The 26381-nt window shown below is 36.8% G+C and overlaps 1 long non-coding RNA gene across 1 annotated transcript; it reads left to right on the forward strand.

Moving 5' to 3' along the window:
- The first annotated feature begins 2668 nt into the window (after positions 1-2668).
- On the forward strand, positions 2669-4046 carry LOC104121599 (uncharacterized). Its single transcript, XR_691974.4, has 2 exons — positions 2669-2887; positions 3780-4046. It is a non-coding gene; the product is annotated as an uncharacterized lncRNA (long non-coding RNA).
- The last annotated feature ends 22335 nt before the right edge of the window (positions 4047-26381 follow it).

Here is a 26381-nt window from a genome sequence, read left to right on the forward strand (position 1 = left end):
TTAGAACCTGAAACTGACAAACACACAATTAGAAATTGAGAAGGTAATTGACACTAAAAGTATACTGAAGTTAATGAACTGTATGCTGCAAGAGACTTCATTTTACAAAAGGTAATATGTGCTGCATTGGACTTCTTACATGATACAACTGAAGAGGAAGAGTAAGAGACTTCTTCCAAGTGTTGGTTTCTATGCCCTTTCTAACACATACGAACTCAATCTCTTAATTACATTGCATATACAATATTAACAGAAGGGATGTGCATAACTGGGTCACTTGAAAAAGTTGTACCCTTCTTTGCGAAAATGCTTGAATAATATCTCTCAATGTTGTTGCATACTCAGTACTTCTAAATGCAATTTGTAAATCTGGTATATTGATTGTGAGAACTATTTCTATTACATACTTTTCGAACTCTAACCGTACAAGGAAAAGTTAAGACTATTTTTTCCCTTTTCTTCCCTTCTTTTGCATCTTATGGCCTACATCTGAATGGAAATTCCAACTGCTATATGATATATTAAGGATACGTGGTTTCATTTTTTGCCTAAAAGTCTATTTTGACGTTGTAACTTGACAAGCTAAACGAAATAAGAGAACTTATTAATATATGTATTTATAAGTTGAATTAGTTTGGAATAGTCTGGTGGATTGACTCTAATGCTGCAACTGATTGTTTTTTTTTTCAAAAAAATATTATTATGCAAATAGTACCAGTGATCTTATCGAACTAATAGCTGCAATCGTGACAACTGCATATTTAGTCAGTTGCTATTTTCAAGTGAATTTTAGTTATTGATACCCATATTTATTAACAATAGCCATTTTGCTATGACTGAAAAGCTTCGAGAGAAGAAACAACTCTTCTCTCAAAGCTTTGGTTACAAGAGAAGCAAGGAGGAATGCATCTGTAAGTAAATGTGGTAAAATTAAGTATGGTGGAAGTCTGGTGCTTTTCATATAGACATGTATGAACATGATTCTCTCTTTGTGGGCGAATTGCTGCAACTAACAAGAGAAGGTTAATATTAAGTTATATGCAAGAACTATTCTTAATAAACTTTGTTATTTACTATCTCCAACTAAAGATCATTCAATTTTTTACTTCCTGATTTTGTTCTACTGGTTCATTCTGAATTCTTAGGTGAGCAATGATGGAAATACGTGGCTGGTCTATATGAACAAAAAACAGATCTCTCAATAGAGTTTCAAGATTTTCATCCTCAGGTATCATTACTTAGTGTAATTGAATTGCATTTGCTCATACACAAATGAAAATACAACTTTTGTGGAATCAATAGATTGTGACCAAGTTGAAGAGTAAACATGTCGGTTGAGCTTTTTCTAGAAATAATAAAGATAAGCTCTCTCCATACAATTTTATGGTAGTTAAAATCAGAGTTTATAAAGTGTGTGATGAAAGTGAGGCGTGACTCTTCGTGAAAGAGTTGGAGGCCTAAATTTGTACTTTGGGATTAAGACTGCTCAAGATATTCTGGAGTTCAAGTACAAAAACAAAAGCCATAAACGAAAACGAGATGATAGAATTTAGAAACTTCTTGATCGGCCAAGTGAGGGCTCAGTTTCACTGAGAGTGTTGAACATTAATAAGAATTTTTGACTAACTTATTAATTTTTATTTTTTGTTTTTGTGTTATATATTTAATATAAAAATGTTCATGATACTACTTGATTTGTCTGTATGATAACTTTTCACTTAAGACATAAGCTACATATCAAATGAGAAACTAAACTCCCTAGATAGAATTTAGAAGTTTTTTTTTTTTTGTAAGGCCATGGGAGGAAGGAATTTCAGATTTTTTATTTCTTGGGAAAGTATGGACTTTTCGAGTGTTTTATTCCGTTTCTAAGTGTATTTTGGGAAATGGTACCTGCTCATAAGCTTCAAGATCAATTTTCTATTGTCTCATCCAATGCCATATACATATTCATTAGCTTTATCACACTTATGTTCATAACTACGACCAATATATGCCCCTTTTTTCTTTTTGGTCCTCTCGATTCCTTTTAAAGATTAGTCATGATAAATATATTTCTTCATCCAAAAAAAATTATATTGTATACCAAAATTGTGTTTCATCTTCCGAGTAATGCTATTCTTGGTTTATTTGTAGGTTGTGCTTGATATTTCGCTTCAATGGTTGGTGGCTCAATTGAGTTGTTAATTAAAAACTTGGGTTGCGTGTGTGAAGGGAAATTCAGGGTGACATGAGAGACGCATTGTGATGTTTCTCATTATTTGAATGATTTAGTTTTGCGAAAACTGGGATGATGTAGCTATCCACATTTGTCTCTGCACAAATAGGATATTCTTTTGTTTCTCTACTATATTAAATGATGTGATACGTATTGTTATTTCCAGATGCTATTATTATCAAATTGTATATGTATCATTGAAACAACTAGACCTTTCTAGCACCAAAATCATCTCGCTAATCTAGAAGTCTGCGGAGCGTTGATTTGTTCATGTGAATTCTTGCTGGTGTGCTTTTTTTGTCTTTTTGTTTTAAAGGGATGGCATCTTATTTAGTCAGTTCACTAAATAGATGCACATTTTATCCAAATTATCGTCGCCTAGCACATGGATAAGTTGCTTGGATTTCTGTTCTTTAATTTTATTATCTGAGGCGAATTATGAAAAATACATTGACTACGATGTTGTATCTAGTTCTATTATATAGAAGATCCAAAGTGGTTGACCAAGAGTAAAAAAGTAATTTAGATACTCTAATTAAAATAATGACTTTTATGGTGTTTATTTAGGTTAGCTCTAGAAGTATCTTTATCATTCCAAAAATCAGACGCAAGAGTGCTCTTATTCCAACAATCTTCTCTTCGTCTTTTCAACTGGTATAGTCATCACAGGTAAGCTTTTCTTTTAGTAATTTTTTACCCAAATCTTCTTCTAATTCTCTTCAGTTTTTCCAAATTCACGGCTGATGTTATTTTTCCAGTTTTAGTGGCGGATGTCTTTTTTTTTCCCCGGTTCTCTTCGATCTTCCCGATTTCTGGTTTGTTCTTGGAAGTTAATATGAATTTTCAAGTTGGTAATTTGTTTAATATGTCATCAGCTAAAATTTTTTCTCGATTTTAGCACATTTTAGATGCATGATCTATGCATATAATATGTCAAAACAACAACTTAAATTAATTTGCAGATTTTTCAGTATAGTTCTTCTTCTGCTCCTTGAAATTATCGCGGTTCCTCATATTTTTTAGTTTTTTTCTTTCTTATTCGGGTGTATTATATGTTTTGGAAACTTGTGTTTCTGCTACTGTGCAAGGATTACCTATAAAAATTTAACTTTGGAATTTGATATCTGCTTCTTTTGTTCTTCCAGATTTTGTATGGGTTCCTCTTTTGAAACTCTGAGCTTAGGCCTTTAGATATATAACAGAGAATACCTTTTTAGTGAAATGGCTGTTGTCGTCAATTCATTATCTAATTTTCTCTTCATTATTTGTCGATCAAATGGACCAATGTGACATAATTATATTCCTGGGTAGTGTACTTTTTTAGAGTGTTCAATAAATTAGTAAAAACGAAACAAAAGGTGACTGTATGTGCTTTGTCGTATAGAGATTAAATATTGCTGCATTCAATATTTTTTGAGTTGTTAAGTTGTATTGATTAAGTTTGACCATTTATTACCCCTAGCTTTGTAACTTCTTATCTGAACATGTTATTGCAATTTTGTTTTCATGATTACATATAAACTATTGACAAAATAAAGTTATTTGTTGTCATTATTTTCAGGAACTCTGAATTATAGTTACAAGCACCGTCAACCTAAAAAGGTAAGTTTATGCTATTTTACTTAGCACAGTCAATGCATAAACTATTACTTTATACGTAATTGACAATAACTATTATTTTGTATGTGTCATTGGAATGAATGAAGTGTTCTTTGTGGCTGTTAAAGAATTTATGCTCTTCGCATTAGTAATACCATGATATAAGTTATGTCAATTATGTTTGCTTTGTCGTGTAAGCTTTGAATGAGAAATCCTGTGCTTTTCATTATCTCTATCTGGTATATGGTGTTAGATTTAAATAACCAATAAACAAAACTTCTTTATGAAAAATTTGTGAGCCATAATAGCTCTTTCACCTCAAGCATTATTAAGATCACAATCCTGGGATGAAATTAATACAATGTGAGGCATCTAGAACGTCCTCTCTTTGAATATTCTATTGTCAATGATTCAAGTGGTATTTCATCGTCCTTTTAATGTCATAAGAGACTCATCTTCATTCTTCAAAGTGGTTATATAATACCACTTTTTATTCTCAATATAACCTATAACACTATGTCTAATCGTGATTATGTGTACATTTGCCTAGGCTTCTGCCTCATTTCAGTTGGTAATTAATTTAATTAGACAAGTTTTTTCGATAAGTAAGAGCTTGAAATTACAATGCAATAACAGATACCAACTATTGTTAATATGCTTGAATACAACCTCCAATAACCTAAAGTTGGATAATCGCATAAGATAAACAAGGCAACCTCCACTTCTTTCTTGGACATATTGATGTATTGCTATGTCGCCTTTATAAGTATACAAGGCAGCGCTATTAGTAGCAGACTCTGATAAAAATTTATTTCTAGACTAAGAAGTGTCAATGACAGACTCAATAATCTTAGCAGTTGAAATAAGTTCACTTAACAATTTTTTGTTTTGTTTATGTTTTAAGGGTAGACTATTTTTTGGTCCCTTTTCAGTTTACCACTCTTAAACTAGATCTTATACTTTTCATTTACCTTGTGTAATCCGTAAGAACCTAGTCAACACTTAAACATATCCAAATTAGAGCCCTACCCCATTTATAGAAGTTTTATCCTCCCCGAGACATCATATAAAGTCGGGAGTGTTTAGGAATTTTGATATGCTTTCGGGTTACTTTAATTATATTGGTCCGATTAGCAGTTCGAAAACTTAAGGTTTATATCGTACAAATAGAACAAATGCAAGAGTTGCATTTTGTTTTGTTGTGGAGTTTTTGTGGTATCAACATAGTGTTAGTAAGATAGTGAAGGAAGATCATGATTCAACTTATCATGACAGATTAATTTGTAAGAACGAGAATCTATTCAGTTTAAGATTTCGCCATCCAATTGCTATATGAATTCCCTTATATATCTGAAGCTTCACATAGAAATAAGTTATTTTTTCATCAAATGAATTTCCTTCTACCAGAGGATCTTCAGTGTAGGAAAAAACTTTTAATTCTATTCTTTTAAATTATATAAAAAGGAATCTATCTTTGTACCACTTCAAGCAAAAAAAATTAGTAATCTATCTCAAATAGATATGGTTTACTCAATGATCTCTAGCATGAATCTAAAGCTGCATAAGATGAGAAAGCGCCTACAAAGAGTGATGAACTTCCACATGCTGCAACAATACCTTTGCCATTGTCCAATTCAGTAGATGAATACTATTGGGAGTATCCAAATATATGCCTTCTATGTGTTTCCATAGTAGATGTACTAATGTACCTTTTAAGCTATCGCAAATTTGTAATTTAAATTTTGAGTTTGTTATGGGTAATACCCTGCCTTATTTTTATCTGGTGTTTCTACTGTTTAACTAGCAGTGATATTATGAGAATTTATTTGATTGCATTAGAAAAGTGAATTTCGTGATATTGCACGGAAATGACAGGGAATGGCTGCTATCATTAAGTGAACATTTGATTTCTCTAAGAAAAATAACAATAAATTGCTTTATATTGTAACGTGCAGTTGGGCCCGTGCTAAGCACTGGCTTGCGTCATCTAGTTTTAAGAAAAAAGCCATATGCCAAAATTTTAAAACACGTTGGATAGAATTTTAAAGCACACAACAGCTATGGTAATTGTCATAAATTTATCACAAATTCTGATGGATCACCAGTAATGTCACGGCCCGAAATTCCCACCTTCAGAAACGTGATGGCGCCTAACATTTCACTTGCTAGGCAAGCCAACGTTAAAATAATCTTAACTATTTTAAGCAAATTAAATTAAATAGAAGTCGATTACTGCAATAAAGTGCGGAAGATCACAAATACCGAATTATCAAAATACATCCCCGAATCTGGTGTCACAAGTGCACGAGCTACTAGAATAATACAAATAAAGGTCTGAATAAAATTCAAACTGTTTGAAAGATAATACACAGCTGAGATAAGATAGAAGGGGACTTCAGAACTGCGAACGATGTGTAGTTATACCTCAAGCCTCCTCTGAGTAGCTGAATCCGAGCACGTCTATGGTACGCTACTGGGACCAACTCCAAAATCTGTACAAGAAGTGCAGAGTGTAGTATGAGTACAACCGACCCCATGTACTCCGTAAGTGTCGAGCCTAACCTCGACGAAATAGTGACGAGGCTATGACAGGACACGTACGTATATGTACAAATATATACAAATACGAAGCAACAATAAAATAATAAATAACACTTTATAAATTTGGGAGGGAACATGCGAAAGAGGATTGATATAATAATTTAAGCAGGAGAATTATCACTTAGCAGACAAATAATTCCTCAACAGTAAAATGAGCAACTGATGATATGAAAATGGCAGGACACTACCCTTCGTGCTTTTACTCTCATTCCTCCCATAAACTGATAAACAAATAATAATAATTGGCACGAAATTACCCTTCGTGCTTTAACTCTCTTTTGGCATGATATCACCCTTCTTGCTTTTACACTCTTTGAAAATGACACGACAACACCCTTCGTGCTTTTACACTCTTCCTTACCATGACAATGATATTATAAATAATAAAAATGGCACGGTATCACCCTTCGTATTTTTATACTTTTCCTTACCATGAAAATAATAATATAAATTCGGAAGAGTATTTAAATGCGGAGATATACACTTATCAATCAATTCAGTACTAGAATACCGACTTCACCTTTCAAAATATTCAACAATAATTAAATGAATAATTATTTCATGAATAATGATCAAATAATCAATAATAAACTTAAGCAGGAATATCTTAATTAAATAGGCAATTATTCTCGATAAACAAATTTCACCCGCATGCTTTGACTCAACCACAACACATAAGTACTCGTCTCCTCACATATACGTTGTACCCGCACATTAAATCACGTAGCAAATAAACAAATAAGTCCTACTCCCTCAAGTCAAGGTTAACCACGACACTTACCTCGCTTTGCAACCAAATTCAAGAATCCAATAAACCTTTGCCTCGCGAATTCGTGTCCGAAATTTCCAAATCCCAATGTTTTCCAGTGAAAATCGCCTTACCCGAGCTCAAAATCTTAAATAATGAAAAATGGGATGAAATCCCATTTCCAGAACTTAAGTTCTGTTGTCCAGGGATTTCTTCATCGCGAACGCGATAGCACCCTCGCGTTCGCGAAGCACATTTCGTGCTGCCTCAGATTTCTTCTTCGCGAACGTGAGGGCAGTCTCGCGAACGCTATGCCTCGCCAAACTTGGCCTTCGCGAACGTGAAGCCTTATCACCAGGTGCCCAGCCAGGCCTCGCCCTTCTACGCGAACGCAAACACTCCCACGCGTTCGCGATGAACACTGCCGTTTACCCCTTCGCGAATGTGGTCCCCTCTTCGCGAACGCGAAGAAGGAAACCAGACAGTGTATCAGAAAAATTTCACCAAAGTTCCAAGTCCAAAATTCAACCCGTTAACCATCTGAAACTCACCCGAGGCCCACGGAACATCAACCAAATACACCACCAAGTCCTAAAACATCATACGAACTTACTCGGGGTCTCAAATCATATCAAACAACACCGAAATTACAACTCATACCTCGATTCGGACTTTTGATTTTCAAACTTTTCAATTTGCAAAACTCGTGCCAAAACATATTAAACGAATCCGCAATGACTTCAAATTTAACACACAAGTCATAAATGACATAACAGAGTTATTCAAATTTCCAAAATCGGATTCCGACCCCGATATCAAAAAGTCAAATCCGTGGTCAAACTTTTGGAAATCTTTAGCCTTTAAATTACTAGTTTCCATTAAATGGCCATAACATGAGCTTGAGACCTCCAAATTAAATTCCGGCCATATGCTCAAGTCCCAAATCACGAGACGGACTTACCGCAACTGTCAAAATACTGATCAAGGTCCGTTTGCTAAATATGTTGACGAAAGTCAACTTAATTGAGTTTTAAGGCTCTATTTCATATTTTAATAAATTTTTCACATAAAAACTTTTTGAAAAATTATACGGACTGCGCACGTAAGTCGAGGAATGATGAATAGTGCTATTTGAGGTCTCAGAACACAGAAATAATTATTAAATTTAAAGATGGCCTTTTGGGTCATCACAAGTATTTTCCAGTATAGTAACTGAAAATTCTGGTGATCGTTAGAATTCTTGGTGCTTCAAACTTTTGGCGATGGAAAAAATCAGGTGAAATTAAAAAATAGCCAGATTTACAAGTGGTAATTGAAAAATAGCCACATTTTCAAAAATAATCGAAATTTAGCCATTTTTCATGTAAAGATAAATTTGAACGAAAACACTGTTCAATATTCTAGCATAATATACTGGAGTTCGAATTTTTTACATGTGAACTTCCAGCGTAATATACTGGAGTTCCAGCATATTATACTGGACTTCCAGCATAATATACTGGACTTCCAACATAATATACCGGAGTTCTAGCATAATATACTGGAAGTTCATACACAGGTACTCCAATCTCCAGCATATTATGCTGGAACTTTCCGTGTGATGGAGTTCCAGCATAATATGCTGGAAGTTCATACACAAGTGCATTAATCTCCAGTATATTATGCTAGAACTTTCCGTGTTGCAGTAAAATAGTGCTATTTTTTAATGACTTTGCAAACGCTGATTATTTTTCAATTACTAGTACGAAAACTAAAAATCCTGTTCAGCGTGCTTTAAATGAAGAGAGTATTGGCCCAGGTTTACTCCATGGAAATACGAGTTTTTTTTGGTAATAAAGGATTTGATTCAATGAGAAACATACTAAGTACTATTACAACGAGAGGTCAGTCTAGGTAACATAGTGCCTAGTCTGTCTCTTTCTAGTACATGAGATACAAAAGCGGGAGGGGAAACATAAGTAAGCAAAAGTCCACAAACGTCCAGATTACATCCATCTTTAGCTAATAGATTCGTTACTCCATTAGCCTCTCTAAAAACATGCTTTAGAGGAGGATCATTTTCCATCCGCAATAGGCACCTGTAATCGTCAATCAAATTTTGATAGAAACAATTGTTAGAGATAAGAAGATTGGTTAGTTCTAAATAGTCAGTCTCAATTACTATTGGAAGGAGATTCTTTTCTAGTGCTATTTTGACCCCATGGAGAAGGCCAATGTTTCCAAGTATATATTTGTAGCATGCTGAATTCTCATATTGAATTTACTACCTAGGTTTTTATCCAGAAAGATGAATTCAATAGTTTTATTTATAGGTTGGCTAATGGTGGGAGGAAGTTTGTTTCCTTGGAAGATTTTTCCATTCCTGAAGCTCCAAATATACCATAGTAGAAAGGGAAGGAAGTCAGACCACATGATAAGGTTATTGAAGGGTTTCCTTGAGGCAAGTTATTTTTTTAGCCAATTGAACATGGCGTCTTCATCATTCGAGTCCAGAGGGTAGCTATGCGCAGTCTTAGCTAGCGTTTGGTCATAGATTTCCAAATTTGTTTTGAAAAATCTGATTTGGGTGAAGTTTGGTTTGAAGATGAAAATGTGTTTGGACATGATTTTTCAAAACATATTTCACTTTTTATTTGAAAAAACATGAAACATGACTTATACCCCACAAGTTCTAAAAACTATCACAAATACCTAATAGTACCATTATCACAAACCATAGTCGTGAACATAAATAAGTTTGGTACAAAATTATCATTTTTATAATGAACTATATAAATCATTAATTACAATGAAATCCCATTAGAGAATTACGGCTCCTAATTAAAAGGAAAAAGTTAACTGATATGAGTATTTAGAAAATTATTTAGCCTACAAATCAGAAGCAAAAGTAAGATGCACAAAGGATTAAGCTGATAAGGGAGCATATTCATCAAATATTTAGTTGGTCGTAATAAATGTGGCTCTTTTACAAACTATAAAAGTTTAGGGTAATATTTAAAATTTTTAAAAAATGTAACGGTCATGTTTTGGCCCAAAATCATCAATTGAGGTGATTTTGGGGTTTTGGATTTGGGATTTGGGATTTTGCCAAAATATGGGCAAAATCTATGGCCAAACATGTGTTTGCCAAATAAATCCTAAATTTATTTTGGCAAAACTCATGGTCAAACGGGTCCTTAGTTTGCGCTCATATAGACCTAGAGTAGGAGCATTTGAATAAGATATGTTCTATGTTCTCACTCTCCATGTTACATATGCTACATGTGTCATTATGGCAGATCCCCCTTTTTGCTAGCATGTATTTAGTGGGGAATCTATTTCTTGCGACGGTCCATAGGAAGTTCCTTTGGATTGAGTCTATTTTATTGAGGGTTGTTTTAGGGAGATCATATATTTACATAACATGATTGGGGATTGCTGCTAAAGTTGCTTTAATAAGGGTTGTTCTACCGGCAATATTTAGGAATTTAGTTTTCCAACCCTTTAGTCTAGTATTCATGCGAACTAGAACAAATTGAAAATCTTTCTTAGTGGGTTTGGCATTAGGCATAGGAAATCCTAGGTACTTTCCAAAGTTGTTAGCATGTCTCATTGAAAAGCAGTTGCTAATGTGGTGTGGTCCATGTTATCTATGGAAGTGTTTTTTGAAAATATTATTTTAGATTTTGGGCAGTTGATTAACATAAGTATTACGCAGATAGTTTTCTTTCACTCAGTATCCAAGTCTTTTTATCTCTTTTTAATTTTTTAAAATTATAATCGTATATCATCCTAATAGATATATCTAGTTATTCCCCAATCCCACGATTTAAGGGATTGATTTTTACCATGCTCACGATTTATGCCATTTTTTTACCATTTATGTTTACTATCCAATGAAGATGCAAGAGCTAGATTCAAATATTAAAAAGGGAAAAGGTAAAAAAAAAATTAAAATATAAGAAAACTAACTTCTTTTTGTAATGAAACAATAAAGAAGAATATTGCAAAGAAAGAGAGAGAAATCTTATTGACTTGGGATGAATTACAATGGAATAGAACCCCTCTATTTATAGGGAAAGAGTGACTTAGCCACCAAGTAACAAACCCTAAAATCTCCCTAAAATATAGACATTCACCTTAAATATAATTCTATTTATAACACTCCCCCCTGAATGTCTATTCAACAGATAATGTGCCTCGTTAAAATTTTAACTAAAATAAAACCCAGTGGGAAACAATTTTAGTGAAGGAAAAAGAGTACACATGTTTAGAAATACGCCTTTTGGTTGCCTTATTAAAAACCTTGCAAGGAAAATCTAGTGGGACAAAATCTTGTAAGGGAAAAAGAGTACAACATGTATTAACTCCCCCTGATGAGAGCATCAATTCACATTCTTGAGCCTTCACATCCCAATCTTTGTCACGACCCAAAATCCCATCACAGGCGTCGTGATGACACTTAGTCTCTAAGACTAGGTAAGCCGAATACAATTACAATTCAAGCCCCCCCTTTTTTTGATAAAGATATAATTTAATACACGTGTCGAAACCAACAACGGAACTTTTTTTAAAAAACCTACCAAGACTGGTAATACTGAGTCACGAACTCTAACTGAATTTATGAAATGATCTCAAGGATCGAATATACAATACTGTTCGAATAATAATTAGTAGTACAATAAAATGGAAAGACTCCAAGGGACTCCGACAATCAAGCAACTCTACCTTGAATCCTCGCGATCAACACACTAACTCTGCCCGAGTCCGATATCTCCAATACCTAGCTCTGCACAAAAATATACAGAAGTGTAGTATGAGTACACCAAGGTCGGTACCCAGAAAGTATCAAGACTAACCTCAGTGGAGTAGTAACGAGGTACAGTCAAGACACTCACTAATCAATTAACCTGTGCAGTGTAGCAGTATATAATAATAATAATAGGAATAAATGGCAATGATGGCAACAAGAATAAATAAATGATGTAAACAACAAGGCAATAAGAACACCATAAATATTGCTCAAACGAATAAGAAACACAAATACAACCAATCAATCAAGTCCCTCAAATATACGTCTTTCCAATGTAAGTACTTCAAGTATAAATCTTTCAAATATAAGTTTTTCAATAAAAATCCTTAGAATATAACTGTGAACACCTAATTTTTATATTGTTTTAATACCTCCTAAAATTATTAGTATTTTGTTACTTTATTTATTTCCCCCAATTTTTGTGTCTTTGATTGTATATTTCCTATCATAAAAATACCAAAAAATAGTTTTTTCTTTATTTGTGCATTTTAGGAATTAACTAACTATTCAATTGGTGACTTAATCTAGTTAATTGATCATTTTAATAAGTTACTTAATTAATTTATTCGTTTGTGTAAATTTAGTTTAATAAGTAGGATTAAGAAAGAAATTGGGCCAAATTTAAAAGAGAAAGTGGCCAAAAGTGCAAGATAAAGGGCTGCCCTTGAAAGGGTCTAAAACGACGTAGGTTTGCCTCAAAACTACGTCGTTTCATTAAGTGACCCAAGATCAAATCTCACCCATTGATCAGCCCTTGATCTAATGGTCCATATTTGATCTCTCAAGAGGTATTTAAAGCCTCAAAAATCTGAAAAATTCCCTCATTTCCCCCATAACTCTTTCTCTCTTCTCTCTTTTCTCTTTTCTCTCTTCTCTCCGCCGCCGCCAGAAATCACCCACCGGCGGCTGACCACCTCCAAACACCTCCAAATTAACATCATGTAATCTCCACAACCTCCTCTTCCCATATCTCCAAACCAATTCCTTCAAAACCCCCTCAAACTCTTTGAATTTTAGATCTAGAAAATTTTAGCCGCCACTTTTTGGCTCAAATTCTCGAAGCTCTGGCCAATACCACCCTACAACACATACATGAATGGATAGAGCTCCACGAGACCTATCATTTCCTACCCATTTCACCCCCAAAATCCCTGTCGTCGCCGGCCCGCTGCCCACTGCTCGCCGCGGCTCCACTGCCTTACCGCCGCCAAAATGCACCGAATCCCCATCTTAGCTATTTTTCGACTCAAAGACACTCGTTTCTTTTGGCGAGATGCTGAAACTCATTTCGTTCTAGCATCTACCCGAAAGAAACGTGCGTTTAGTCGGGAAGTCGCCTTTTAGCATCTCCGGCGTCTTCTCGTGGCTCGAACAACTTCAAGCATACACGTTAGGTATAATCGTCATCTCTTTAATTAATTTCCGATTTTTTATATTAGTAGATTAGTTTCTGATTTTTGATTTTTTTGTTTTGGTTGTTTCTTGTTATTTAGAGTTTCAAGTTAGGTTTATTTAATTAGTTATCTCTATTTAGTTTAGTGGTTTGTTAGATTGTTATTGATTTAAACATGATCTTTAGTGTATTAGCTAAATCGTTCACTTAGTTTGTCAATTATTTACTTGTTGTTAGTCGTTGTCCGATTGTTAACGATGCTCGTTCTGGTTTGAGCATTTAGTTTGTGAATTTAGTTGTTTGTTTAGTAATTAGTTTGCAAAAATCGAATTCATTCCAATCAAGTTGGTTTGAATACTTAGTTCAATTACGTTTTTAGTCTCGTTTATGCTTTGTCAGTTCATAGTTCAAGTTTGATTTGTGTTGAGCAAGTAGTTAGTTGTTGATGGTTAAAATCTGAAGTTTAGGTTCTATTATCATAAAATAGGGTAATAGTAGCCTACTTTTACTAGTAGGGTGACTGAAATGATATTTTTTCTCCTTACTTCTGACATAGCAGATTTTCAGGCCGTCCTTTCACATTTTGGACAGAATTTGAACTGTGTTTAGCACACAAAATTAGTCTTTTGGACAGATTTTTGGGGAACCAAAATCTATCCCAAAAAGTGACTTTATTTGCCTATTTAAGGGGGTTGCTATTTCCTCACTTCAGGACACTGGATCATATTTTTGTTGGACAGTCTTTACACCCTAAAAATACAACTTGGAGAGTAAAAAATCAACAACTAAAGCACCCTTTAGTAAGCTGAAATGGTGAGTTTTGTGAGTAAATTTTAGAGTGTAAACTTTTAGAAAAGTATAAGTCTTCTTTAGAGCTGGTTCTGGGTTTCTTCTAAGGTTTTCAGGCTGTTTAAACACGAAATTGCTACTGTTTTCTGCTGTGTTTGTAGCTGTTTTGTTTTCTTCTGCTAAGCTCTATTTCTTCACCGCTGTATTTATTTTCTGCAATCCAGGTATTTTCTTAAACTTTGCAATGCAGATTTTTATATACAATGGATGAGGATATGGCTCTTTTTCAGCTCTATGGATACGCTTGATGTGCTTTACTGGAATAAATGAATGTTTAGCATGTTATTCATATAGTCATATTTCAGCATGTACATCTGTAATATTTGGTTGATCTTCCATTTTTCTTTACATGTGTAGCTCAAATAATATTATATTAAGTGTATCTAGTTAAGGAAAAGAAACATCTTTTAGAATTATTAGTTAGAGTTTAGTTTCCTTTTGCCTTGGTTTTATGTATTTGTGATTTTGTCATTTTCTTTTAGTACTAAAAATAACTGATAGTAATACTTCTCTTCTTGGTTAAGTTGAAATGAAGTTGGGGAATAGTATGTGATGAGTGTGCGGGATAGAGAAGAGAACCAGTGAAAGAATTTCTTAAATGTGTTATTGCTATTTTGAACTTCTGTTTGGTTGAGCTTGATGCATATATTTTTTTTTCAGTTATATGTCTACAAGTCCATGTTCATTAATGCATTATTTTTAGCTACATGTCCTGGTTGGGTTTACATTAATTTTAAGAATATTTTAGGCCACTATCACCTTTGGTTTAAATTTGCTGGCCATTTATTTTTAACAACAAGGCTACTGGAAAATTTGAATTTGTCAAGTTTAAAGTAGTAAACAAGTTTTGACTCTGTCTTTTAAACACTAGGTTTCTTTATTAAATAAATAGTTTTAACAAATGAATTAATTTAAATGCTAGGCAATTAGTAGGCATGTTTTTAACTTCACGGAATCGCTTGCGTAGCATGAAGTTTAACATTCAATAAATTAGTTCAATAACCTCACACCATAACCATTAGTTTTAGTTAATTCTTTGCTAAAATCACTGATTCGATTGCGTACTGCGATAGTTAACTTTTAATAAATTTCCAAAAATAATTAATTTTCTCAAATGTAGTAATTTTTCCAAAAGTCATAGCGTGCTAATAATCCTTGTCATGACTACGCATTCGCTTGCGTAGTGTGGCTACGATATCTTGTTATTTAATTCATTCTTTATCAATTCTAATAAAGCAAGTATTAAAAGCGGATAGGTAAAACATGAAAATCATATAAATCATATTAATTCAAGCCAAGTTTTAAGTCAATAAAGCGACCGTACTAGAACCACGGGACTCGGAGAATGCCCTACACCTTCTCCCCGGTCAACAAAATTCCTTACCTGAATTTTATTTTCGCAGACCAATAATAATAGAGTCAAACTTTACTTTGACTAGGGATTCAAATAAAAGGTGACTTGGAACACCCAAAAAATCAATTCCAAGTGGCGACTCTGAACAATAAAATAATCCATACTCAAGTTTGTCACTTTAATTGGAAAAACTCTTTAACCACAATCAACACACATTATCTTTTTTGGGGTAGAAAAGAGGTGTGACAGCTCTGGCGACTTTTTAAGAATTTGAGCTTATACATTTACTTTATTTGGCTTTATTAATTTTTGTATATACTGTGATTTATTTGGGCCTAATGTGCTATTTATCTGCTTTTTACCGCTTTGATATTGTTGAACTGTACATATAAATTGTATCCTCTCTCGCCCCCCCTTTGAGTCTTCTGATAATTAGTTATGTTGTGTTTGCCTACCGGCATCACAAAATTTTTGTCTTGAGATAAAGCCAGTTAGCCAACCAGCTTCTGGTGAAGGATTTAGTCACATATGATTAGGCGGGAGAGCCGTTAGCTAGCCAGTGCTGTTCTACTACTGGTGACGCTTGACGCTCTTCGGCTCGGGTTATCCGCCCGGGTAAGCCAGGTCGAGATACCATCTCCTTTAGGATTTGAAAACTTAGAAGAACAATCCACAAGTAATGAATATCCCTAGTAGGCTACGCTTTATTTGCATCATCTGCATTTAACTTACCACCGCTCGACACAGGGGCCGAGTTCTATTTTAGGACAGGTACCTTGTTGAGACCATTATGTCATGTTATGTGCTACTTGTTGCATTATTTGGGAGGCTTGCATGTCGACCGACTTTAGCATAAATTAGTTGAACGAACAGAGAAAATATGATGTGGTCTAATGCATATGATTTTTAAAGATTAATTTTCATAAAAAAGAAGAAGAACATAGTCGATTTTAACCGAAGTACGCGGGTCTGATTCTCACCGGATGTGAGATACGTAGGCAAACCTCATCGGTTTCGGCCTCCAATTTTCAAAAAATCTAAAAAGATATTTTGCTTTAATTCCTTCTTTAGAAGTTTTTCTTTGTGACGTCAAATCCAAAAATCCAAAAATATTTTCTTCTTTTTTAAAAAAAAAAACAATAAACAAAAAATCAAAATCAAAAATATTTTATTTCTTCTTTAGAAGTCTTAAAGTTTCCAAAAAAAAAAAACATAAGACAATATTTGAAAAAATCAAAATTTTAAAATATTTTCTTTATTTTAAAAAAAGTTTTCCTTTCAAAAATTTCTCCAAAAAAACATAAAATAAAAAAAATAAAAAAAATTCAAAATTCAAAAATATTTTCCTTGTTAGAAGCTTTAGTGGTCTGTTTTGTATATGAGTAGAAACAATAAAGGAAAAAAAGGGCTAGTTTTTATTTCTGATCTTCCCCTGAACTACGTAATGATCTGATTCATGCGGCGACATGCTACGTTGGCAACCCACAAAAAGGTTCGATCAAAATATTTTTCAATAATTCTAAGATGAGGGAACAAAATGAGGCGTGAGTGAAAAGCAAAAAAGGAGAGAAGAAGATAAGAGCGTCAATAAGAAGCAACCTCATAAACCGGAATGAAACATGAAGCCTCCAACAACATGTTAGAAATAGTGACAATGATAGGATAATGGCACATTACGTGTGATTCATATCTATAAAATGCTTAACCCTAAGACGTTTGCTGTTTCTTTTCTAGTAAGCTTAAGGTGGTTGGTTTGTGGTGAAACTGGCAACACATCATTACTTCACCAAATCTAAAGGAACAGTAGTAATGGCCAATGATGATGAGAACGAGCTGGTCAGTGACGACCCTAGGGTCAGTCAGTTGAACAAGAGTCGGAGGAAATAAGAAAATTGAGACAGCAATTGTCTGATGTATATCAAGCTTGGGTGTCTGGTCAGCCTCTACCTTGGGGCCCCTCAGAGGGAACTTCCACCATACCCCTGGCTACTCAACCACCGCTCCATACAACGAGCGACCACATCCTACCACCAGGGTATGTGCCAAACTACAGTCTCCACGTTGCTCCTGGTACCTCTAATGTGCAACCTCCAGTCGCACCAGTCAGGAACACTCCTCTAGTCGTGTCTGGCGCACCGGTATACACAATCCCGCCTCCACCTCCTGTAACGAGGCCAATCAATGAGCCACTATCTCATGCTTATGATGGCCAATACTACTCTCCAAATATGACTTTCGGGGTCTCGTCTCCATATAATCATACTCCTCAGTACGAGTTACCAGTAGAAAATGAAAAGCCTGCCAAGACGGTTGAGCCGGATGAGATGGCCAGGAAAATGAAAAGTCTTGAACAGAATATAAAGAGCATACATGGACTAGGTGGTCACAAAAGTGTTTCGTTCAGTGAGTTATGCATGTTCCCTCACATCCATTTGCCACCAGGGTTCAAGACTCCAAAATTTGAGAAGTATGATGGACACGGCGACCCTATCGCTCATTTGAAAAGGTACTGCAACTAGCTGAGGGGTGCAAGTGGAAAAGAAGAATTGCTGATGGCTTATTTTGGGGATAGTCTGGTGGGGGTAGCCTCCAAATAGTTCATTGACCAAGATATCTCTCACTGGCATGTCTGGGACGACATGGACCAGGCCTTCATCAAACAATTTCAATACAACATTGATATTGCGCCAGATCGCAATTCCCTGTCTAATATGAAGAAAAATCTGACTGAAAGCTTTAGGGAGTATGCAATCAAGTGGAGGGAGCAAGCGGCCAGAGTTAATCCACCCATGGATAACCACGAGTTAATCACTATTTTTCTGGAGGCTCAGGATCCTGATTACTTTCAGAACATGATGTCCGCGATGGGTAAACCTTTTGTGATAACGATCAAAATAGGAAAGATGGTCGAAAATGGCCTTAAGACTGGTAGAATTGTAAGTCAAGCTTCTCTCAAAGCCACCACCTAAGCTATCCAAAATGGGTCAGGAAGTTTGGCAAATAGAAAGAAGAGAGATGAAGGGTCCATGATGACTTCCGGATCTTGGGAAGTTCAAAGAGGGGCATCGCACCCTTATGCTCAAGTTCAACAGGGGCAATCCAACTATCCTCAACATTGTTATCCCCCGCCAATTACTCAATACTCTGTGGGCCCACATAATATACAGTGTTTAATGCTCAATCATATGCTCGACCTCCTAATAAACAAGTACGGGCAACAGCTCCAAGGATCCCCCGATCTCAGCAGCAAAATTTTCAGGCACCCTACAATGCTCGTCCCATGCAGGATTATGGTCGAGAGTAGAGGCCGGTGGAAATATTCACTCCATTGCATGAATCATACTCTAGTTTATTCCAGAAGCTAAAGCAGATGGGCGTGATTGGACCTATTGCTCCCCACCATATGCATCCCGATTCACATGGATTTCAAGAAAATGCTAGATGTGAATATCATTCAGGTGCCCCAGGGCATAACACTGATGACTGTTGGACTCTGAAAAGAGGCATAGAAAGACTCATCGTGGAAAACTTGATTGTGGTAACAAATGGCGAAGACCCTTCTAATGTTACAAACAACCCGCTGCCAGCACACAATGATGCCCATTTTGTGGGAATGATCGGACGAGATCAAGAATACAAGCCGGTTGGCCGAGAAGAAATTACAGTGGGAACGATTCAAGAAGGAACAGGACTGGAAGTAAGTCCAAGCCGAGATGTACCATTGATTGTGAAAGGCGCCCAGAGCTCAGGGAATGCAACTTTATTTGTTCCAAATATCTCGAGGTTGGAAGTTCGGTCAAATGTTCTAAGCCCAAAGTTGTATGTCCTTGGAGGTCACCCCATCACAAAGCATAATCAGGGTGGTACGAAGGGTATAACAGAGCCGATCATAATCAAACATGTCGTACAGCCCCGTGTGACAAACATGAAAACCATTCCTTGGAACTACAACAAAACTGTAATAACCTACAAAGGCAAGGAAATCATAGAAGAAGTGGGAAAAACTGGAGGTTTGACTCGATCAGAGAGGTGTCACTCTCCAGAAAAGTTGAGGAAGTCCAAGCAAATCAGAGAAGGCCAAGTGTCAATAAAGAAACCATTCACGGAAGAAGAGGCAGAGGAGTTTTTGAAAAAGATAAAAGTTCAGGATTACTCAATCATTGACCAGTTGAGAAAGACTCCTGCCCAAGTCTCTCTTTTATCTTTGCTCATACACTCAGAAGAACATGCTCGTGTACTAATCAAAATCCTGAACGAGGCACATGTATCAGAGCAGACCACCGTGAATCAGTTAGAGAAGATGACCAACAGATTTTTTGAGGTGAACATAATCTCTTTTGCTGATGATGAACTTCCCGAGCAGGGAGCCGGGCACAATAGGGCTTTGCACCAGATTGTCAAATGTGAGGGGAATTATGTAAAGCGAGTCATGGTTGATGAAGGCTCGAGTGTAGGTACATGCCCTCTCTCTATGTTGCAGAGCATGAAGATCAACACGGATAGAATCCGACCCAGCAATGTTCGCATCCGGGCTTTTGTTGACTCAACGAGAGATACCATTAGGGAGATCAACCTCACCATGATGATTGGGCCTGTTGATTTTGAAATTGTCTTCCAAGTAGTGGACATGAAAACTTCTGATAACTTTCTTCTTGGAAGACCATGGATCCATACAGCCAGAGCTGTGCCATCCACCTTGCATAAGATGCTCAAATTCGAGCATGGCAGGCAAGAAATTATAGCTCACGGAGAAGATGAGTCATCCATTTATAAAGACATGTTAATCCCATGTATTGAGGCCAAGGAAGGATGTGAGTCTATTGTCTATCAGGCTTTCGAAGTGGTTGCTGTGGACCATGTTGGGGAAGGAAAACTGTGATGACCCAAAATATTATCTTTAAATTTAATAAGTAATTCTGTGTTCTAAGACATAGAAGAGCACCATTTATCATTCCTCGACTTACGTTCACAGTCTGTAAAATTTTCCGGAAAGTTTTCATGTGAAAAACGAATTAAAATATGAAATAGAGCTTTAAAACTCAACTGAGTTGACTTTGGTCAACATTTTTAGCAAACAGACCCGGATCAGTGTTTTGACAGTTTCAGTAGCTCCGTATCATTATTTAGGACTTGGGCTTATGCCCGGAATTCAATTTGGAGATCCCTAGCTCAAGTTATGACCATTTAACGAAACTAGCAATTTAAAGGCTAAAGATTTCAAGTTTGACCACGGGGTTAACTTTTTGATATCGAAGCCGGAATCCGATTCTGGAAATTTGAACAACTCCGTTATGTCATTTATCATTTGTGTGCCAAATTTGAAGTCATTCCGGATTTATTTAATATGTTTTGGCACGAGGTTTGCAAATTAAAAAGTTTAAAACTCAAAGTTCGAATCGAGGTGTGAATTACAATTGCGATGTTATTTGATGTGATTTGAGACCCCGAGTAAGTCCGTATTATGTTACAGGACTTTTTCGAATATTTGGATAAGGTCCCGAGGGGCTCGGGTGAGTTTCAGACGAAATTCGGATTGTTTAGAGCATGTTGAAAGCAGCAGGTTCTTGGCAGAACCTGGTGTAATCGCACCTGCGCAATGGTGATCGTAGGTGCGCAACCGCATCTGCGACTTGGGAACTGGCCAGTTGCATCGCTTCTGCGGAGAAATGGGGCGCAAATGCGCGACCGCTTCTGCGAAGGCTGCATCGCTTATGCGGTCGTTTGGTCGCTTCTGCGACGTCACAGGTGCGATAGAAATGTCCGCAGATGCGGAACCTCGCCTGACAGCCCTACTTCGTAAATGCGAGTTTTTTCTCGCAAATGCATGACCGCATGTGCGAAAAGTAAAGCCCGCAGATGCGAAAATGCTAGGCAGAATACATAAAATCGAGTCTTAGCCATTTTTACTCATTTTTGAGTATCAAGTCTCGGATTTGGGCGATTTCAAGGGGGATTTTCACGACTTTGAATTGGGTAAGTGTTCTTTAACCAAAAGCGATTATATTTCACAAATCCATGTCTATATTCATCATTTATTTCGGATTTAGATGGAAGAAATTAGACTTTTTATAAAATCTTTCAAAAATGAAAAGTTAAGATTTGATGGTCCATTTGATATCGGAATTGGACAATTTTTGTATGGTTGAACTTGTATCGGAACGGGTGTCTGGATTTCGCAAGTTTTTCCGGGATCTGAGATGTGGGTCCCACTGTCGAATATTTAAATGAATTTCAAATTTTTATCTGGAAAATTAGTAAAATTCATATGGAATTAATTCCTATGATTAGTATTGAATATATCAAATTGTTTGTGAATAGATTTGAAGCTTCCAGAGAAAAAATTAAAAGAAAAAGTTGTGGTTGAATAATTGATTGGAATTTGCAAAGCGAGGTAAGTGTCGTGGTTAAGCTTGACTTGAGGGAATAGAACCCTTAAATTATTTGTTATGTAAATTGCATGTGAACGACGTATAGGCGAGGTGACGAGTGTCTATACGTCGTCAAATTAATTGTTTGCCTGCTTGCTTGATAAATCATAAATTATTTTAAATCATAAATTAATTATTATAATAATTATTTCTCTCCTATTCTTTGTCAAATATTAATTCTTGAATTCCTACATTGATTGTTACATGCTATTTGAATTATGTGTTTTAATTGTTATTTGACATTTAGCATATTAAATATTAAACTGCCTATTTTCTCTATGATTTTCGTAATAAATTGTTATTTGTCATTGTTTGGTTCATAAATAAATTATAATTATTGTGTGCCTTGATGCTTAATAATTTCTCATTGGACGTGGTATTTATTGGAGTAAGTTTTATTACATTTATGAGTTGTTTAAAATATTATTGGGGGAACGGGTTGCACGCCGCAACAAAAATAAAAGTATGATATATATATATATATATATATATATATATATATATATATATATATATATATATATATATATATATATATTGGGGGATCGGATTGCACGCCGCAATAGACTTATGTAAAAGTCAGTATTGGAGGATTGGATTGCACGCCGCAATAGACTTATTTAAAAGTCAATATTGGGGGATCGGATTGCATGCCGCAACAGACTTATTGAAAAGTCTGATTAAAAGGAATATATTGGGAGAGCGGGTTGCACGCTGCAACAGAATTGAATGTGAATATATAGTGATAGCGGGTTGCACGCTGCAACAGAATTGGTTAAAATAATAATGGATTATAACTGCTGAGGTGGCTTCAATTATTATAAATGAGTTACTTGATTTATTCTATTATTTGTTATTGTTACTAATATTGTGTACATGTTAATGTAAGTGAACCGCCTTAGCCTAGTCGCTACTTCGTCGAGGTTAGGCTCAACACTTACCAGTATATGGGGTCGGTTGTACTGATACTACACTCTGCACTTCTTGTGCAGATTTCAGAGTTGGTCCCAGCGGCGTACCATAGACTTGCTCGAATTTCAGCTACTCGGAGGAGACTTGAGGTATAACTGCATGGCGTTCGCAGTTCTGAAGTCCCCGTCTAATTTACTTTAGCTGTATGTTTATTTCCAGAAAGCTTTATTTTATTCAGACCTTTATTTGTATTATTCTAGAAGCTCGTGCACTTGTGACACCAATTCTAGGGTAGTATTTAGACACCGTTTTTTTTTTATGGATTATTCACTATATTTCAAACTTTGCTTCTGCATTTGTTTCCTTGTTATTAATAAATTTAAAATTGTTTAAAAAATGGATAATATTATTCTAACGTTGGCTTGCCTAGCAAGTGAAATGTTAGGCGTCATCACGGTCCGAAGGTGGGAATTTCAGGTCGTGATATTTGGTATCATAGCACTAGGTTACATAGGTCTCACGAGTCACGAACAAGCTTAGTAGACGTCTGTACTTATCTCTCAGAGGCTATGAAGTTTAGGAACAATATCACTTCTTTCTTATTCTGTCGTGCGATTTTATTCTATCATCGATGATTGAACCATTCTACTCTTATTCTCTCGCAGATGGTGAGAATACATAATACCTCTACCGATGGACAGGGACTAGAACCCCCGGTGGCAACTATGGCCAGGGGTAGAGGTCGAGGTCGAAGTCGTGCTAGAGGTTGAGGCAGAGGCCGGGGTAGAGCTTAGTCCAGAGCTCGAGCAGCGGCACCTGTTGTAGAACCTTAGGTGGACCTTCAGGAGGAGGTTCCAGTTCAGAATGTACCAGCTGGACCAGTTCAGGTCCCAGAAGGATTCATAGCCACCCCAGTACTTCAGGATGCTCTAGTCCGTTTGGTAAGTCTTATGCAGGGCGTGGCCCAGAATGGTACATTTCAGTGTCTCCAGCCGTCTCACAGGCTGGGGAGGAGCAAAAACTCCCACTACTCCCGCTCCAGAGCAGATGGCTCCCCAGAATCAGGCTCCAGCAGCCCCACCAATTAGGATAGTTCAGCCAATTGTTGCGGTACAGACCGGTGATAGGCCCGCCATGTCTTTTGAGGCCTTATTGATACTGGATAAGTTTACTAAGATCTTTCCAGTTCACTTCAGTGGTACACCTTCTGAGGACCCACAAGATTATCTTGAGCGCTGCCATTAGGTGCTGCGGAACATGGGTATAGTTGAGACCAATGGGATTGATTTTGCTGTATTTCAGATGACGGGTTCCACCAAGAGGTGGTGGAGAGATTATACATTGACCAGACCAGTCGGATCGCCTGCACTTACCTAGGAGCAATTCTCTCAGCTATTTATGGAGAAGTTCCTCCCTATCACACTGAGAGAGGAATTCCGCAAGCAATTTGAGCGTCTACAGTAGGGCAGTATGACTGTTACTCAATATGAGTCCCGTTTTATGGATTTGGCCCGTCATGATCTCCTTTCACTACCTACGGAGGGAGAAAGAGTGAGGAGGTTTATTGAGGGACTCACTCACCCTATCAGACTTCAGATGGCCAAGGAGACCGGAAGTGAGATTTCTTTTCAGGCGGCTGCTAATGTCACAAGGGGGATCGAGATGGTTCTTGCACAGGAGAGAGGGCAGTGGTCTGATAAGAGGCCTCGTCAGTTTGGTGGTTTTAGTGGTGCCTCATCTGCAGGCAGAGGTAATTTTGGTAGGGGTCATCCTCCTAGACTGTTTCATTCAGCACTTCATGCATCTCCCGGTGCTTCAGGGGGTCACGGTCCTATTATGCATTACTCTGGGCAGCCAACATTTAGTGCACATTCAGCTCCTATCAGTGCACCACCACTCCAGAGTTACTACAGTGGTTATCCAGCCGATTTGGGTCAACTTCAGCTTCAGCAGCCACGACATCAGGATGGGTGTTATGAGTGTGGAAACATTGGCCACATTAAGAGGTATTGCCCTAGATTGGCGAGTAACAGATCTCGGCAAGATTCTCGTGCCATCATACCGGCACCGGTTGCTTCACCGCCTACTCAGCCAGCTAGAGGTGGAGGTCAGGCCATTAGAGGTGGAGGCCAGCTAGTTAGAGGTCGTCCCAGAGACGCAGTTCAGAGTGGTGGGGCCCAACCCCGATTTTATGCTTTTCCAGCTAGGCCTGAGGCCAAGTCATATGATGCTGTGATCACATGTATTATTCCAGTTTGCCATAGAGATGCTTCAGTTCTATTTGATCCAGGATCTACTTATTCCAATGTGTCCTCCTATTTTGCTTCATATTTGGTTGTGCCTTATGATTCAATGAGTGCTTCTGTTTGTGTATTCACACCGGTGGGAGACACTGTTATAGTAGATCATGTCTATCGTTCGTGTGTGATTACTATTAGTAATCTTGAGACTAGTGTGGATCTTTTACTTCTTGATATGGTAGATTTTGACATCATCTTGGGTATAGATTGGCTGTCCCCTTATTATGTTATATTGGATTGTCATGCCAAGACAGTGACCCTAGCTATGACGAGGTTACCTCGGTTATAGTGGAAAGGAACTCCTGGTCATTCTGCCAACAAGGTTATTTCTTATATGAAAGCTCAGCGTATGGTAGAGAAAGGGTGTCTAGCCTATTTGGCTTATATTTGCGATCCCAGTGCGGATGTCCCTTCTATGGACTCAGTACCAGTTGCTCGTGATTTTTCAGAAGTATTTTCTGCAGATCTGCCGGGGATGTCACCCGACAGAGATATTGATTTCTGTATTGATTTGGCTCCGGGCACTCAACCCATTTCTATTCCACCATACCGTATGGCCCCGCCAGAGTTGAAAGAATTAAAATAGCAGTTACAAGACTTGCTTGATCAGGGATTCACTAGACCCAATGTCTCGCCTTGGGGTGCACCAGTATTATTTGTAAAGAAGAAAGATGACTCTATGTGGATGTGTATAGATTATCAACAGTTGAACAAAGCCACTATCAAAAACAAATATCCGCTTCCAAGAATTGATGACTTATTTGATCAGCTTCAGGGTGCCAAGGTATTTTTGAAGATCGATTTGAGGTCTGATTACCATCAGTTGAAGATTAGGGCATCTGATATCCCTAAAACAGCTTTTTGAACTCGGTATGGGAATTATGAATTCCTAGTGATGTCATTTGGGTTGACAAATACCCCAGCAACATTTATGGATTTGATGAATCGGGTGTTCAAGCCTTATTTGGATTCTTTTATGGTTGTATTCATTGATCTTGATTTACTCCAGCAGTCGAGAGGAACATGAGCAACATCTTCGAAGTGTGCTTCACACCTTGAAGAATAATCAGTTATACGCCAAATTTTCAAAATGTGAGTTTTGGTTAGACTCAGTTGCCTTTTTGGGGCATGTTGTATCGGCAGAAGGCATAAAGTTGGATCCTAAGAAGATTGAGACTGTTCGGAAT

The sequence above is a fragment of the Nicotiana tomentosiformis genome, chromosome 5 (genome assembly GCF_000390325.3).
Source record: "Nicotiana tomentosiformis chromosome 5, ASM39032v3, whole genome shotgun sequence".
NCBI classification, from domain to species: Eukaryota; Viridiplantae; Streptophyta; class Magnoliopsida; order Solanales; family Solanaceae; genus Nicotiana; species Nicotiana tomentosiformis.